An 18,302-nucleotide genomic window follows, 5' to 3' on the forward strand; every position below is an offset into this window, starting at 1 on the left:
TGTGTTCAAAAGCTAAAAAAAAAGGAACATCTAAAGGAAAGAAATAGTACTAATAGTTTGGGAGGAAAAAGAGAATGTTTGGACAACTGCAATTGTCTCCCTGTAAATGGGATGCATTAAGGGCTTCTGGAACATAATTAATGGTGTGGTGGGGTTATCTAAAGCAATTGTAGGTGTGCCGGCTCACAAAGAAACATCGGTGAGGTACATATCTGAGCTGTACAAAGTGAAAGAAGCAAACATGGGAGTATTAGCGAGCATGTTTGCCAGGATCCCAAAAACGGTGTTAGGGAGAGCTAATTGGCTCCTTAAGTAAGTAGTATTAAATCTAAAGTAAAAGGCTTGTAAAGCTTTAGGGCCCAAGAGCTGGATGGCCAAAGTCCTGGCTCAGGTGTTTGGAGCGATAATCATTGGATTTGACATACCACTGATAAAAAGGGTTCCACTGTGTAAAAAGGGTCAACAGGACCTGCCATCGAGCTATCGTATGATTACCCTGGTGGACATCCCCAGTAAGATTTATGCTAACCATCTGCAAAAATGTTAGCTAAAGTCCATATGCTTTTCCGTAAAGGCTATCCAACAACATATGGTTTCATAATGCTACATCTTGCCTTGTCAAGAAAAAGAAAACAAGTTACTTACCTGTAACTACGGTACTCTCTTGATGTGAAACGATGTCTAAAGTTCTACCTACAAAAAACTAAAGACATTAGAAAATCTAACCAGTTATTTATTGCTTATGGTCAGGTCACGCTGGGACAGGCCGTGACGACAGCAACGATAGCCAGGTGGTTATCCTCAGTAATACAGTTCTGTCACGAAAAAGCTAACAGACCTTTAGTCAGAAAGGTTAAAGCACATTCCACCAGAATGATGTCGGCGTTGACAGCCTTATTTGCTGGGGTCACGCTAGAGGACAATTGCTGAGCTGCTACATGGAAGAGTGTCCATACATTTACAAAGCATTACTGCTTGCAGTCGGCATCACAGGATGATACAGCAGTGGGACAAGCGGTGCTGCAGCATCTTCTTCATTAAGGTTAGACTTTTACAAGATCTCTCACATTATATTCATGACATAAGAGTATGCATGATATACTGTAATGTTTTGCTTGTCAAATGCTGTCTTTCATATGAACTATGTTATCTGAATATAATTATTTTCTTTCAGAAGGTTTCTGAATATATGTATAGTTACATTTTTAGTGCTCTATAACCGTCCGGTTGAGTGGGGGATAGGTAGAATTACGCTTTGTCTCCCACCTTCTGCAAACAACAGATATGGTTTTACTGCTTGCTATTCTGATTCAGGCATGTGAATCTTTGAAAGATACCTAGGCTTTCCTGTTTTCAGTTTCTATTTTTGGTAAATTCTGGTGGTGTTTTTTCAGTGTTTTCCAGTGATTTCCATACCTCAAAAAAACAGTGCTTTTCAGTGTTTACTCATTTTCGCGCCATAAAAAACAACTGAAACAGTGTTTTGCCGGTGTTTATCGAACGCTTTGTGTTCATGATTGCTTTTTCAATTTTTCTTCAGAAATTGTATACTGCTCTACATTTCAGAAGCTTACTAAAGTCATGAAATACTTTCCATTGTTCTTTGATTCTGCAGCTCAGATTTAACAAGCATTTGCAATGCAATAGTTCTCGCATATATGCGAGTTTCAGCTATTGGCATTGTAAATGACAAAGCCTTTTATTTATGTTTTAAAAACAAAAACAAAAATAAAAGGCATTGTTATTTGCAATCCTGTGCTCGAAGGCATTGTCCTCATCTTATCTTCCAGCTCCATCTCACGAGTAGTCTTCGCCCTTTTGTATGCTGGTCAACCCTATCCCTTGGTCCCTTTTGATTCTATTTAGAAGGGATAGGACTTGTCTCTTTCTTCTGACTCTCCTGACGCTCACCCATACCATCCCCACAGAGTCATCCTCCTCACACCAGGAGCAGCTCTAACCCTGCAGCGCGTGCCTTCCTTTTCCTTTTTGGACCAGACTGTAGGTTCTAGGTTGGTGTCTGTAGGAACCATGCTGCCCTATGGCAGCTAGCCTAAGAGTCCTCAGTAACTGGATGAGAGGTAAGGAGTGTCTGAGCCAGGACAGATCTGATGCCTCTCTGGACATTTAAGCCAGCTGTACAAGGAGTGAGCCTGAACAAAGAGCAGGAGGTGGAGCCATGATTCGGGGTGCTCCATGGGACTGGAGCTGGGGTAGGACCCGAGGGGCGGGCTGTGTCCTTCAGTTGGTAAGCCACTCAAATGTAAACAAGAGGTGGAACTGTTAACCCAAGAGGAGTGGTTAACTTTGAGAGGTTCGTCATTTACTCAGTTGTTATGACAAAACTTCACTCTTTTTTTTTAAGTTGCCAAATTATGTATTTCAGAGCCTGATACTTGTTTATCTATGCACATTCATAAAAGTGGAAATAAGCGCTCCATTGGAAAATTCAGTTTTCGTTTGATTTGAAGTTCTTTAGTTTTGAAAACACTTCTGAGTTTGTGGATTCGGAATAGTGTGTCATTCTTAGGTCTTGCCGTTCCACACCTTTAGCTGTTTGTGTCAAAAGACCTGGTGTGTACTATACCAATACTTACAGTAGGCTTTGGGGCGACCCTTTGCTGATCATTGGTTGGCTTTTTTGTCAATCTCATTTGTGTGTTTTTGTTCAATGGCTTTCCTCCTTCTTTTGTTTGTCCCCTGGACCACCGCTTCTTTACCATGTGTTTGATTGTATGACTAGCAGTGCCTAATTTGTAAAGTATTTAGTGCCAGGGCACTAACCAGGGGGCCACTGCAGCTTGCACCACCCATCGCCCTTGTCATTGCTGGCAAAATTCCTGCATGTGTTGTTCGCAAGCTGTTGAGAATACCAAACATTCATTATAGCTGTAATTTCCAAGTTTTAACCCGTCAGATTATTTTGTGTAGTCTCATATTCTGCAATGTGGTGGTGCCCAGCTGACCTGGGGGGGGGCTGCTGTTGGATATCTTTATTTCACTCATGTCACTCACAGATTTGGTTAAAAAACATGGTGTGTGCTATACAATCAAATTGTGCTGGTGATGGATAACAAGCACTTTAAACTCCAGGATCATGATCGCTGAGGTGTCTCTACTATCCCAATATTTTGGGAAATACTGCTCTGCATTTGTTTGTCTGTAAATAATGCAACTCTTGCATCAGATTCTAACCTGTAAATGCCCAGTGATCAGGTGAAACAATTATAAATGTGATCTGCACACGTTTCAGTGGTGGAAAACTGGCTGTTATAAAGGTGCTGACTGAAACTGTCAGACGGAGTGGATATTTGTGCTCATGCTTCAATCGCATTTATTTAAAGTTAAAGTCTGTGCTGTTTTCCTCTCCTCTTTTATTTCGATCACAAGACTGATAGACAGAGCCGATGCTCTCCCGCCCAATCTCACTCTTAAAAAAAAAAGTGTTTTTCTTTTTTGGAGGCTGCAGTTTGCTCTTTCTCTTTAGTGCTCTCACACATATCTTGTGACTTTCCAAATCCGTTATCGTGTAGTGGAAAAATAAGAGAAAAAGAAATGGCATCTAGGTCATGACACGTACCTCCGCATACCCGTCTAGGTGCCGTCTCTTTCTCCAGTGCCCGTCCCCCGGCACACACTCGTTTATTAACGTCTGTAAATGGTCTTTTTAAAGACCTGTGAAGTACTCAGGTGCGGCCTTCATAATCACATCAGACTTGGTGGTATCAAAAGAAACGTTCCCAAATATTTGCACAGCCTCCGAACCCAGAGCTGCAGCACCCTGTCCACGAAATGTATATTCCGATGGCAGACTTCTGGGACTTGTCACTTTGGTGTTCAAGTCACCAATTTCTGTTTTCTGTATGATTTTGAAATTTTCTGGCCTCTTAACACGCTGAAAATAAAGTTTCCACACTACAAAAATGTGGCATTGCTATCACTTTAGTAGTGTGCAATATATGAAAGGTTGCAGAACATAAATTGCCTTTTCTTCTTAACCTGATAATGTGTTTGATTATAAAATACTAGCATAAATAATGTTTAATAAATAACATGTTATTCCCCTTTAGGCAGAATGTTCTAGAGGTCTTTCAAATATTCCAGCAAAGCTGCCAGGACACCATGGACGTAGATCACCCATGATTAAGGCGTCTGTCTCCTCTAAGCAGTAACCCCATGTCATAGCTGATCAACATTATTAAATGGCTAAGTCTCTTGCTAGGAACCCAGAAAAAGTGACCATCTAAGGGAGTCCAAAGTACTTTTCAGGGGTCTGCGTTTCTCAGAAGACACATATTGCAGTATGTTTAAGCTGCTTTGTAGGTTACGGGTTTAGGATACTTCTGGTGTAGTAGATAGTAGGTGCAGAGCTTTATGTATCTACAATTATCCTCTAGAATTTAGTATTGGTACTTGTTATGAGTGCGCCTACAAAAAGCCCCCAGGGCGTTCATGGGACAAGACGGTCAAAGTGTGTGGTGAGTGGCAGTGCAACACCTTCATTACACCATCTGCCACAATCACATCAGACTTGGTGCTACATAAAGAAACTTTACCCCTCATTTGCACAGCCTCCGAACACAGAGTTGCAGGCCTGTGTAGTGCGCCGCGCTCAGCATGCAAGATTAAAAAAGAAAATGGTGAAAAAATGTGTGGTGTCCCTGAAGTGGATCCCGCATTTTTCTATAAAGTTATATTTTAAAAAAGCTTTGCCAAAAAAAAAAAGCTATGCCATAGTGCCATGAGTGCTGTGGGCTCTATACCAAAAACGGTGGGTAAGCTGCAAATACAAACAATAAACTGCAACGATAGCAATTGTCAATACTAACACTGATGACACGCCTCTTGCACATGTTTTCAGCAGGCACAGCCATGTGTGACCCCAGCAATAAAATCGGACGAGGTGTTATTATTCAATCTCCTGTGAAAGAACAAAGCCTTGTTAAGTGTCTCAACAGGGGGGTAACGCACACCTCTGCACCTCCTGTGGTGTATGTAGCCAGTTCCACCTCAGGGCACAGACACTGGCGGCGAGTCACTGCACTGAGATTAAACGACTCTGACGCTCGGGGTTTAACTTCAGCCCCAGAGGACACATACACTACAGCGGGAAGGGACACAGTTTTATCACCGAATGCAAAGCGCACCGTGCTGAAAGTAGAAGTGTATCTGAAGGCCATGAACAGCGGGAGGAGGGTGAAATGTTTCATCGAATTACAGATGCCTAGCTCGGATGCTAAGTTTGTACTGATTTGGCGCCCTCCATTGGCCAAAAGGTGCAAATGGCCAAGTGGTGATTCTAATGTGAAAAATTCAGCGATACTCGGTTTAAACCGGGTCAGCTGATTAGCAGTCGGTAGTGTAATATCGAGCAGACTCGGTTTAAACCGAAATCCGGACAGCCTAAAGATACCCCATTACTGGATAAGAAAACAAGTTACATACCTGTAACTACGGTTATCCAGTATTGGTATCTTTCATAGATTCACATGCACCCACCCTCCTCCTCGGCAGAGCAGTTCTTTATTAGGGATATATACTTCTCACTTGTGCTGGGAAAATCTGAGGAGAACTGCCTCTGCTGGGAAGGTTCCAGAGGGTGCTGACAGCTGATTGGTTGGAACTCCTATTTCAGTTCTTTTCATATAATGAGGTAGATAGGCTGCTAAGTTTTGGACCTTTTGAGGCCTATAGTCTTGTCAGCCTACTACAACGTTTTCCTAAGGCACTGCTTTTGTATATATTATTACCGTGGGACTCCCGCCTCGGCGACGGGGAATGATTCAGGCATGTGAATCTATGAAAGATACCAATACTGGATAATCGCCACGCCCAAGAGACTTAGACGGCGGTGAAAATTGGTTTGGCTTCTATTTTCTATGTGTATATTGCAGATGCCATGGTAGGATTAAACCAAGTTCGGTCTTTTTCACTAACATTAGGACCCAAGGCCATTTCAGAAATGTTTTATGTTGATGATACTGCATTGTTGGCCTTCAGAGGCAACTGGATGTCTTTGCTAAATACTGTAAGTCAAATGTTTTGAAGTTAAATATGGTTAAAATAAAAAGTTATGGTCTTTTCAAAAGGAAGGGTGTAGTCCATTAGGCCGATGTCTAAAAAAAAAGTGGTGGCCAAGTGGTATTCCAGTGGAGGTGGTTAATGAATATAGATATTTAGGTCTTCTTTTTAGATATAACCTACATTTTAAACCCCATATAGATCTCAAGGTGCATTACATACGTTGGACCTTGGTCCAGACCACAATTCTGTTGAAGGTTTAAGAGAAATCTGTAATGATAACATTGTAAATCTGTTATTGTACAGCTGTGAAGCCATGCCAGAAAATATCTTAAGGGGTTGCAGACTATTGCAATGAACATCTGGAAAAAATGTCTCAGCTTGCCCAGAGGATCCTTAAATAGTGCCCTGTTGCTACTGTAGCCATTTCTCAATGAAATAGTGCCCGGAGATTAGAACTGGACCTCAGTAATATATTACTTAAATAGAAACAGCAGATTCTTAACTATTAGTCTTCTCTCCTTAATGCGGCGGGGGGCTCCTTAATGCAAATAATAAAATCCTACCTGTGGGAGAAGTACATTGGCCAATTGACTGTTAATCTCCTGGATGGCAAGGTCTCTCTGGATATTACAGAGGGGTATGAATTTCAAAATATGTCTGTGGTCCAGCATGGACTCAATATAGCATGGTACAACGCAGTTGTTAAATCGCGTTCCGTAACAACGGAGACTTTACAACAACCAGTTATTACAACACAGTGCCATTACATCGCAAGTCATTAGATCGACTTGCACTGGAGGGCGCTCCAACATTAGGAATAGTATAGTTTACTATTCCAACTCCAACCTGTGCAACAGTAGGGAAGGTGCTGGAGCGCCATCTAGTGCAAGTCGATCTATTGACTTGCGATGTAATGGCATCGCGTTGTTACAACCGCATTGTTACGGGACGCGATGTAACAACCGCGTTGTTAAGATTGTTTCCCCATTGAATACTTTTTTGAAATTAATTGTATTGAAATACATTTGCTCAACAGACAATACAAAAAAAATCAAACATAACAGTTTCATCTGTATCATCATTCCAACATCATCATGCATATGACAGACAGTGTTATAGCAGGTGGTTGTGTAATGTTTACGCTTTGTCAACTGGGCAAACATCTATTCATTAAATATCATGGAGAGCTTCCGGGGCTCCAAGCAGATATGTGGTAAGAGGAGTCCATATGTCCTTCGGTTGTGACGTCATGGGTAGTTCCTCTGAGTACGTTGCCAGAGTGTCACTACAATAATACACCATATCTTTCAGCCAACTCTCATATTTTGGTGCATGGCGCTGACCGCAGTGTATAGCCACCTGCCTTTTAGCCAACAGAAGCACAACTGCCACGAATCGCCACCCCTGAGGCTTTAGCTTCTTTATTAAACCCAGTAAACAGACCTGAATAATACATTCAACTGAGACAACCGTCATCAAACACAGGTCACAGTTCCCACACCACCCTGTTCCAAAAAACCTGGACCTCTGAACAACTCCACACAAGATGCATGAAATCTGCATCTTGTGTCTTCACACAGGCCGCATCTATACAACCTGACAGGTGTATATTATATTTGTTGCAGGTATCTAAAATGCATTAAGCACAGATTGCAGTTTGGGGTTAGAATGCCCATGAGCATGTGGCTAAATACCCATTCCTCCTGTGCCATGGGTGCTTCTAGCGCCATATCCCCAGCTCCAGGTCAGCCTCTGAGCATTGCGAACTGTTCACCTGTAAAGCATTGTACAATTTAGTCACCAGATTTTGTCTGGCGGGGCTACTGATCAATATCTGCAGTGCCTCTAGGACGGAGGGCTCCTCAGGGAATGATGGATAGAGGGTTTTTACTGCCAAGCGGAGGCGGTGGTATGTGAAAAGAAATAACAGTGATCTGTTGCTGATAAATGCTAGGTCTGTGGGTTCTAGGAATTTCCCATTGAGATACATGTTTCCCATAGTTACAATACCCATTTTTCATTGAAGAGAGAAGCTCCCTTCTTCCTGCGACACCAAGGTAGCCAGATGGTGACCTCAGGGAAGTGCAGGGGCATGTAGAGGTCCTTTGCGGGCTTTCACTCCTATGATGTGCCACTTCACTATGGTACAATTAACAGTGTTTATTTCAGCATGTGCCCTGTTCGTGTGTAGAAGGATATTACGGAGCGGTATGGGGTGCGCATCTTCTGCTTCAACTGCCACATGAGGCGTAAAGCCATGGGGTTGGTACCAGTAATGCCCATGTTGCGCATGCACATATAAATAATACAGATATAAATCTGGTGTGCTAAAATTGCCCAGATTATACGGTAAGGTCAGGACCTGCCAAGCAATTCGAGGCTGCTTTCCCTGCCCACGCCAGCCTTATCAATTGTGTCTATAGGGTCTTAAAGAGGCTCATGGAAGTTGTATAGGAATGCTACTAAATATGTAAAGGAAGTGTGGTAGCACCACCATCTTCATTATAGCCACTCTGTCTGCCCTAGATACTAGCATCTTGATCCATCTATCCACCTGTTCTTCCAGTTTGCCTGGGGCCGGATCAAAGTTTTTCCTGACCATCTCTGGTTCATTATGTATCCATATTCCCAGGTACCTTATCAGATCAGTCCGCCACTCTAGTGGGAATTCAAAATAAGGGATTTCGTGCAGGGTGTCAGTGGAATGGGAATTACTTATTCCAATTCACACTAAGCCCAGAATGTCTTTCAAACTGGATGTACTCTCTGAGCAGCGGTGGCAGATGCACTGATGGTTGTCTAATATAGAGGACCATATCATCTGAATACAATGACAAACCTATTGGGTGCTAATAAAATTTAAGCACTGCCTCCTCATGTCTCTGATGTACTATGCATGCCAGTGGTTCTAATGCAATGGGGAAATGGAGCAGTGAAAGAGGACAGCCCTGTTGGGTTCCTCAATCTATGTGTAGTACCGGTGACATGTGCCCGTTCACCCGAACCCTCGCAACAGGCCTGTGTATAATAATTTGACCCACTTCATGAATGAAACCGGTATATTCATGCGTTCAAATATTGTAAAAATGTATTCCCACTGTATTGAGTCAAGGGCCGTGGCTCCATCGAGTAATACAGCAACAGCCTCCAGCTCTGGGTTTAGCCGAAGTTGGAGTGCAAATATCGTACAAAGGTTACGCCGAGTGGATTTCTTTGGGACAAAGACTGACTGGTCCAGCAGTACCAAATTGGACAATAGTGGTTGGAGCCTGTTAGCGAGAATCTTCACTAGGATTTTTGCATCAACATTAATTAATGAAAGGGGCCTGTACGACTCACTATGCTCCGGCAGCTTATCTGGCTTGAGGAGTAAGGCAAGGATAAGTTACTTACCTGTAATCCTAGTTCTCTTCCAGGGGTATCCTCATCAAAGTCATAAGCACTGAATATTCCCGCCCATGTGCGGGACCCCGGAAACAATATAAAAATATATATGTATAAAACACATATATCTCGCTCCACATATATGTATGTACATATATCATTTTTCTCACATCAATGCAGCCCCAAAACTGAGGCTAAACAATGCAAACACATATACATGAACTGCAATTAGTAAGGAATCAAAAAACACATTAGGTCAAAAAACCCTTGAACTTTGTGTTTTAATGAGTCAAACCACTCATAAATCCTGAAAATTGCTTATAAATAGACATTGTTAGCCCTCAGGCTGCATTGCAAAACAATATCATAGAAAATGAAACCATTTTCACAATAACTGGCACCGTGCCTTTAAGGCAGCCATGACCCCAGGCTTCCCATCATGCCTCAGGGGTGACAGGTCAGTTGTTCTTTGCATAACCCTGAAGACAGGGCTCAACCACAAGATTGAAAACAAAACAGTACCAAATCTCATTTACCTGGGGAGGCGGGTGGGTTGCTTATGACTTTGATGAGGATACCCCTGGAAGAGAACTAGGATTACAGGTAAGTAACTTATCCTTCTCTTCCAGGGGATCCTCATCAATAGTCATAAGCACTGAATAGAATAGCAAGCCCATCAACCACCTGCAGGTAAATGAGAAGTACATGACCCAACCAATCATAACAGCCAAAAGAAACTCTAGCTTTTAAACAGATTCCTCAGGGAGGCCTGGCCCACCTGGGTATCTGCTCTCGTGTCAGAATCTAGACAGTAATGTCTGGTAAATGTATGGACAGACCTCCAGGTCGCCGCTTTACAAATCTCAGACATGGGCACATCCTGCAGGTAAGCCGCCGTGGCTGCTCTACCCCTAGTAGAATGCGCCTTAGGGGAACCCCCTAAAGTCTTCTGTGCCAATTGGTAAGCAAGTTTGATACACGAAACGATCCACCTGGAGATAGAACGTTTCGAGGCTGCATGACCAGTCCTGATCGAACCGTAGTTAACAAACAATTGATCAGAATGTCGAATAGACTTGGACCTGTCCAGATAGAACTTTAAAACCCTTTTCAGGTCCAGAGAGTGTAATGCCCTCTCAGCTGGAGTAGAGGGATTAGGAAAGAAAGTGGGTAAAGAGATAGACTGATTGACATGAAAATCTGATACCACTTTAGGCAGGAAAGAAGGATGCGTTCTAAGCACCACTCTGTTCAGATGAAAAACCGTATACGGCTCTTTAGTACATAGGGCCTGAATTTCGCTCACCCTACGGGCTGACGTAATCGCTATCAAAAAAGCCGCTTTCCAGGAAATATGCTGTAAAGAAGCTTTATGAATAGGCTCAAAAGGTGAACCCATCAATTATGATAGGACTAGGTTCAGCTCCCAAGGCGGAGCAGGAGGCCGAACAGGAGGGTACACTTTCTTTAGACCCTGCAGGAAATCTTTTACTGCAGGAAGCTGAAAAAAAGAAGTTTGTGAAGGTGATCGCCTATAAGCTGTAATAGCGGCTAAATGCACCTTAATGGAGTTAAACTTCAAACCTGCTTTAGTCAGGTACAACAAGTATGGGAGAACTGCTTCTTCCTGACTTTTTACCGGATTGTGACCATTCTGCATGCACCACATATAGAATCTCTTCCACTTGCATGCATACGAATGTCTAGTGGAAGGGCGTCGTGCTTCTTTCAGAATGGCCATGCAGTCCTGTGGCAGCCCTAGATGGCCGTACTGTATGACTTCAGGAGCCATGCTGCCAAGTTCAGTGACGGAAGGTTGGGATGGTGAATCCTCCCGTTCATCTTCGACAACAGGTCCTGCCTGCATGGAAGCCTCTTGTGAGGAGACACTGATAGGTGAAGTAGGTCTGTGTACCACCATTGTCTCGGCCAGTCTGGGGCAATCAGGATCATCGTTGTGCACGAGTGGTTCAGCTTGCTCACCACCTTCGGGATCAGCGGAAGGGGTGGGAAGGCGTACACAAACTGCCCCGACCAGTCCATTAACAGAGCATTCCCTCTCGTTCCTGGTCGATAGAACCTGGAGGCGAAGCTTGGGCATTTGGTGTTTTCGTCGTCTGCGAAGAGATCTATTGAAGGACGACCCCAAGACTGGAAAATGTCGTCTAGCACTTCGTCGTTGAGAACCCAGTCTTCTCTGTCTTCGAAGTGCCGACTTAGAGCGTCCGCCCTCACGTTCTGCTCTCCTGGGAGGTGGACTGCCTGAACAGACAACTTGCGAGCTAGAAGCCAATGCCAGATGCGCTGAGCTTCCAGAGACAGAGTCCTTGAGCGTGTTCCTCCCTGCTTGTTTAAATAGTACATCGTGGTGGTGTTGTCCGTCTGTACTAGAATCATTTTCTCTTGAAGCGAGGGAAGGAACGCTTTGAGAGCCAGGTGAAACGCTCTCAACTCCAGCAAGTTGATATGATAAGTGCTTTCCTTGGGAGACCACAGACCCTGCACTTGTAGGGGTCCCATGTGCGCTCCCCATCCTTGCAATGATGCATCTGTGATGATCGTTTGTGTTGGAGGCGGTTGATGGAAGAGAACCCCCATCTGCATGTTCTGTCTCTTTGCCCACCACTGGAGGGAAGATTGAGCAACCTCCGACAAAGTGATCCGATCGTCCCACTGATCTGAGTGTTGGTCCCATTTGTCCTCCAGATCCTGCTGAAGAGGACGCATCCGAAGTCTGGCGTTCGGCACTAGGAAGATGCAGGAAGCCATCGACCCCAAGAGCGAGGCTATCTTCCGCACCTTCTGGGACCTGTGGAGAAGAACTTGCTGGCACTTGAGGGCTATCGAAAACTGTCTCTCCTCCGAAGGAAACACTTTTCCTACTTCGGAGTCTAGCAGAGCTCCTAGGAAGTGGATCTTCTGAGTTGGTTGTGAGACAGACTTGTTGAAATTGACATGTAGACCTAGACGTTGACAAAGTTCTATGCATGTCTCGAATTGATTCCTTACATTGCCTGGAGTTGGACCTTTCAACAGCCAATCGTCTAAGTATGGGTATACGAAGACTCCCCTGCGGCGTAGAGCTTCCGCCACCACTGCGACACACTTGGTGAACACTCTGGGAGTCGACTTCAACCCAAACGGGAGGACTTTGAACTGGTAGTGAGAGGTCCCCACCCGGAACCGAAGGAATCTTCTGTGATCTTGCCGTATTGGAATATGGAAGTACGCATCTTGAAGGTCCATCGAACACATCCAATCCCCCTGCCTGAGATGTGGATATATCTGATGAAGCGCCAACATGCGAAACTTTTCTTTTCGTACATGCAGATTGAGTGTTCTCAAGTCCAGAATGGGCCTGTATTCTTCCTTCTGGCCCTTTTTTCTGACCAGAAAATACCTCAAGTACACTCCTTTCCCCCTTTGGGACACCGGAACTCTCTCGATGGCTTCCTTCTCGAGGAGTGTAGCTACTTCTGCTTTTAACCTTTGTAGCTGGTGACTTGATGTTGACATCGGGGAAACGTGCGGAGGTAGACGATGGAAACGAAGACAGTACCCATTTTGCAGCGTAGACAACACCCATTGATCTTTGGTGATGGCCTGCCACTCTGTCCTGTGATGCGCAATGCTTCCCCCCACTGGAGTGGGTAACGGCGCTGGGGGAAGTGAAGACTCATTGCTTCTGCTGCGCTTTATTGAAGTTGTTGCCTTGGCGCTGATTTCCATTTCCCTTGGAATTGCCCTTGCCTTTGTACTGTGTCTTTTGCTGGCCCTGCTGGTTCTGGCCTTTCTGCCATTGAGGGGTTTGAACCCTCTGCTTCGAATAACCCTTGTTGTTCGAACGGAATGTCTTCTTAAATTCCTTTTTCTTCTCGAGTCCCACCGCTTTGAGAGTGTCCAACTCGGTCTTCATCCGCTGCATTTCTTCATCCGCACTTGCTCCAAAGAGAGATGTGCCTGAAAAAGGAAGGTTCAGGATTCTTGCTTGAGCCTCCGGTTTTAATGCTGTGAGGCGTAACCAAGATGTTCTCCTTGCTGTAACTCCGTGCACATAGCCATGTGCCGCCAGAGTTGCCCCATCTGCTGCCGATCCTATAATCTGGTTGGAGACTTGACTGCCCTCCATCAGAACCTCCTCAAATTCTTTTCTGTCTTCTTCAGGGAGCTTTGCGGTAAATCTCTGAAGTGAGTCCCACAGAGACCTGTCATACCTGCCGAGCAGGGCTTCCGCGTTAGAAACCTTGAGGAAAGAGGCTGAGGTGTTACACACCCTTCTCCCCCATGAGTCCTGCACCTTGCTATCCTTATCCGGAGGTACCGTGGATGAGGAAGCCACCGCATTGGATTTTCTTGCCGCCGTAATGATCACTGAATCTGGCGGGGGATCAGCTTTGAGGAACAGAGGATCCTCTTCCGGAGGACGATACTTTTTGAGAATCCTCGCTGGAACGGACTTCACCGTTGCCGGAGTGAGGAAGACTTCATTCACATGTTCCATTATACCCGGAACCAACGGCAACAACGGTTTGGGTGCTGATCTATGTTGCAGGGTTTCGAATATGACAGTCGTCTTGACTTGTGGAGCTGTCATCGGTACTCCCAGTTTCAGGGCTCCCCTGCCCAAGATATCTTGGAACGAGAAAATATCCTCAGTTGGAGACACTCTTGAGCGTGGACTGTTAGTAAGAGTCGGGGAGTAATCCCTGTGAGATCGTGTTCTCGACGAACTTGAAGAACTACTTGTCCTCCTGGACCTAGTTCTTCTGCTAGAACGCGTCTTGGAACGAGATCTCTCTCTGTGACGAGAATGTCTCTTGCTTGAGTGTTTAGAACGAGACCTTTCTCTGCGGGGAAAGAGGTTGGTCTCGATATCGCTTTAGGCGCTCTGCCGTCTCCTTGTCTTTTGCCCAGTGGTGAAGAGGTCTATTCCACCTTGGGGAAAGATGAACAGAAGGAGACTTGTGGATGGGATCCTTCTCAGGTGTACGTGACCGTTGAGGTCGTTCCGTTCGATCCTGTTGCGATCTTGCAGGGGATTCGGACCTCCCCCTATTAGATGCGCCGCTTCGTCCATCCGAGGATCTGCCACTCCGAGATGATGAGGATGATGAGGAAAGACTCACCAGAGATCCAGAGGGAGACCTTGAGCGAGATCTTTCTTCTGCAAGTCTCCGTCTCTTGGCGGGGGGATCCTGCACTGGAGATTGTTCCACCTCCGCAGCCGATGCTGAACCTGGAGAACCCAACTGTGGCTCTAGGGCATGAGTCTGGACTAACAAGTCACTTCCCTTGTCCCGAACCATCTCCTTTGATTTTGTAGGAGTAACGTTCTTTGTTTGCGAAGAACTTCTCTCCCTGGATCTTTGTTGATCCCTCGACGGTGGTTGTATCGACGCTGAGCGCCGAGCAGGAAGACGCTCCCTCGACGTCGACCGTGATTTCTCCGTCGACCTCGGGTGGCGATGGTTGTCCTTCGACGTTGAAGGCTGTCTGCTCGACGTCGATGGAGGCTGTTTCGACGCCGATCGCCGTTGACTTGACGGCGACTGGGCGTGCCTCGACTCCAAATGCCGCTCCGACGTCGAACGCTCTCGTCCAGGCGTCGACGTTGGCTGCATCAACGTCGACCGATGATGTGTCGACAGAGGCTCCCTCGACGTCGAACGACCATGGCTAGTCGTCGACGGAGGATGGCTCGACGTCGAACGTCGATGTTCCGACGTCGACGGAGAATGCCTCGACGTCACAGCATGACGATGCTGTTTCGACGTCATACGGCTCGCCGTCGAGCTCTTCCGCTGCGACGGCGACCTGCCCCTCAACGCTGACTGAAGCGGAGGTACCTTCAATGTAGACGCTGAAGACATCTTCTTCGTCGCCGTCGACTGCTTCTCCAACGCCGATCCCGACGTCGAATGTGAACCAGTCGGGGCTCCTCTCGACGTCGACCGCGTCTTCCGACTTTTCTGCTTCTTGGGAGATCTTCCTCTCTCAGAAAGTCCATAAGCTCTAATCCTCTCTCGATCCTTAAGAGTCCTGGAAGATAAAACCTGGCAGTGTTCACAGGTTTTAGAGGAATGAGAGTCTGGTAGGCACAGGATACAGACTGAATGAGAGTCAGTCTTTGCCTTTTTCCTTCCACATGAAGGACAGTTGTTGAAGAGAGAAGGCATCTTTGACAGGAAAAATACCTTTTTTAAGCACAAAAAGTGTTCAAACAGCACTCTATGTCTAAATGACGTCGAGTGAAGTCAAAAATTCTAGTAAAAGCTGAATATTTTTTGACAGAAAGTCAAAAAGAAAAGGAGCTGTTTCACCAGGGTCCTGACTGAAGGAGCCGGAAAGAACAACTGACCTAACTGTCACCCCTGAGGCATGATGGGAAGCCTGGGGTCATGGCTGCCTTAAAGGCACGGTGCCAGTTATTGTGAAAATGGTTTAATTTTCTATGATATTGTTTTGCAATGCAGCCTGAGGGCTAACAATGTCTATTTATAAGCAATTTTCAGGATTTATGAGTGGTTTGACTCATTAAAACACAAAGTTCAAGGGTTTTTTGACCTAATGTGTTTCTTGATTCCTTACTAATTGCAGTTCATGTATATGTGTTTGCATTGTTTAGCCTCAGTTTTGGGGCTGCATTGATGTGAGAAAAATGATATATGTACATACATATATGTGGAGCGAGATATATGTGTTTTATACATATATATTTTTATATTGTTTCCGAGGTCCCGCACATGGGCGGGAATATTCAGTGCTTATGACTATTGATGAGGATCCCCTGGAAGAGAACTAGGGCTTCACGTAATGTTGAGAGGAGAATTTGCCTGTTATATGCATCCTCATACATTGCATGAAGATGGGGTGCAATCTAGTCACTGAATTCTTTAAAGAACTCGCATGTCAGCACATCTGAGCCATGGGCTGTGCCATTAGGTAATGCCCATATGGCCTCACGCACCTCCTCCCGCTCTATTGGCCGCCCTAGGTATTCGCATTGCCCTGCTGAAAGCCATGCGAGGGCAATGTCATCAAAATATTTTTTGATTTCATCTGGTGTAGAAGTTGCATGAGAGGCATACAGAGTCTTGTAGAGGTCTGCAAATTCCTTAAAAAATATGGGGTGTTTCATAATGATCCTCCTCATTTTGATCTGTTATTTTTATCACCTTCGGCGGGCCTCCCCGGTTTCAGTTTGTCAGCCAGTGCACATCCAGGCATACCCCTTCTCTGTAGGTCCATGCCACATATCTGCTCGAGAGATATGGCAGTTTCCTCTCTGCCAAATCTTGGAGATGAGGTCCCTAATGGTAGCCAGGGTATTGTTACTTGGTTCACGCTCGTATTCGTCCTCTAACTGACGAATAATAATTTCTACATTTTTAATTTGCGTTCTGATGTCTTTTAATATACCTACATTGGTACCTATACAGACCCCCTAATCGTTGCCTTAAAGGCCTCCCATAGAATGTCTGCCTCAAACACTGAATTCTGGTTTATAGTAAAATACACAATGACTGCTTTCCAAATTGTCTCTCATTCTGATTTATAGTAAAATACTCAATGACTGCTCTATATACCAGATCCAATAACGTGGTAGCTTTGATTCTCCATGTGAATGGGGGGAGTGCACATAGGGACCTCAATCATCAGATTTGCTGGCTTGTGATCCAACAGCGTCTTCAGTAGATGTTGTATGTCCATCACCCAGGTACTAACTGCCCTGGTCACAAGCCAGTAATCAAGACGGAACCACATGGCATGAACAGAGGAAATGAACGTGCCTTCCCTTCCTTCAGGATTGCGTACCCTCAATGCATCTACCATGTTGAAATGCTCTATCCCTTCTTGCAGCACTGTTACAGACAGACTGATCAACCCAGCAGGTGGCGCCGATCGGCCATAGTACATGTCTAGTGTTGCATTCAGGTCTTCTCCCCAAAGTATTTCTGATCGAGGGAGATCTTGTATTATATTCCAGATACTTGTGCAGAAGGCGGGGTCACCTGTGTTGGGGCAGTATACGTTCACCAAGGTGACACAAGAACCCCCCAGTGATATAAATATATATTTTGCACTATTTGACATAATTATGTATGACGTTGTATGATTTTCCTGAAATTTCTCGCAATTATGCAAATATAAATTATGCAAACTTCACACACCACTATTACAGATGCCCTGAATGTGTTTGTTGATCATTATACAAGAGTTAGTTGATGATGATGATCATTATGATTGTGTTGTCCTCAAGGTCTGCAAAAGGTCCATCAGTAAATTCAACAGATGATTGCCTCTGGACAGCTCATTTATAACAAAGAAGGAAACTAAAGTGAGAGGATTAGGATAAAAGAGTGATAACAACTTACAAAATGATGGAAAGGATGTGATAGTAGAATAAGTGAATATTTTAGAGGTTTTTACTACGCTGAACCTTTCTTATAACAACAAAAATATTTCAAATTAAAAGCACAACACTAAATAAGCAGATGAAGCAGAATTATAGAATGGAATCCCTGTAATTGGGCATATACAGCCAGATTCATGAAGCAGAAATCGTCTCGCAAAGGGCAAGATTCTGAGAATCTGGCCCTTTGTGAGCGCTATTATTGCATTTGGGATTCATCATCCCAAATGCAAAAATCGCAATTCTAAAAATCGCTAAATTGCGAATAATTGCATTTAAGGAATCTCAATTTGAGATTCCTTAAATGCAATTCATGAACCATTTTAAAATTGCGAATTCGCAATCTGGGGCCGCTTTTTACCGCGAAGTGTAACTACGTGGTAAATAGCGAAAACTTGGAAAAATGCACTTCAGTGCATTTTTCTAAGTTGTATGTTACACACACACATGTCCTTTGGACATGTGTGTGCGCAACACCTGC

The 18,302-nt window shown here is 44.7% G+C and overlaps 1 protein-coding gene across 1 annotated transcript in view; it reads right to left on the bottom strand.

The window, feature by feature from the left end:
• The window catches only part of RYR2 (ryanodine receptor 2), a 3,481,211-nt gene that overhangs the window by 1,328,428 nt on the left and 2,134,481 nt on the right, over nucleotides 1–18,302 (bottom strand). The gene's annotated exons all lie outside the window — the stretch shown is intronic.

This window comes from Lissotriton vulgaris, chromosome 6 (genome assembly GCF_964263255.1).
Source record: "Lissotriton vulgaris chromosome 6, aLisVul1.2, whole genome shotgun sequence".
NCBI lineage: Eukaryota > Metazoa > Chordata > Amphibia > Caudata > Salamandridae > Lissotriton > Lissotriton vulgaris.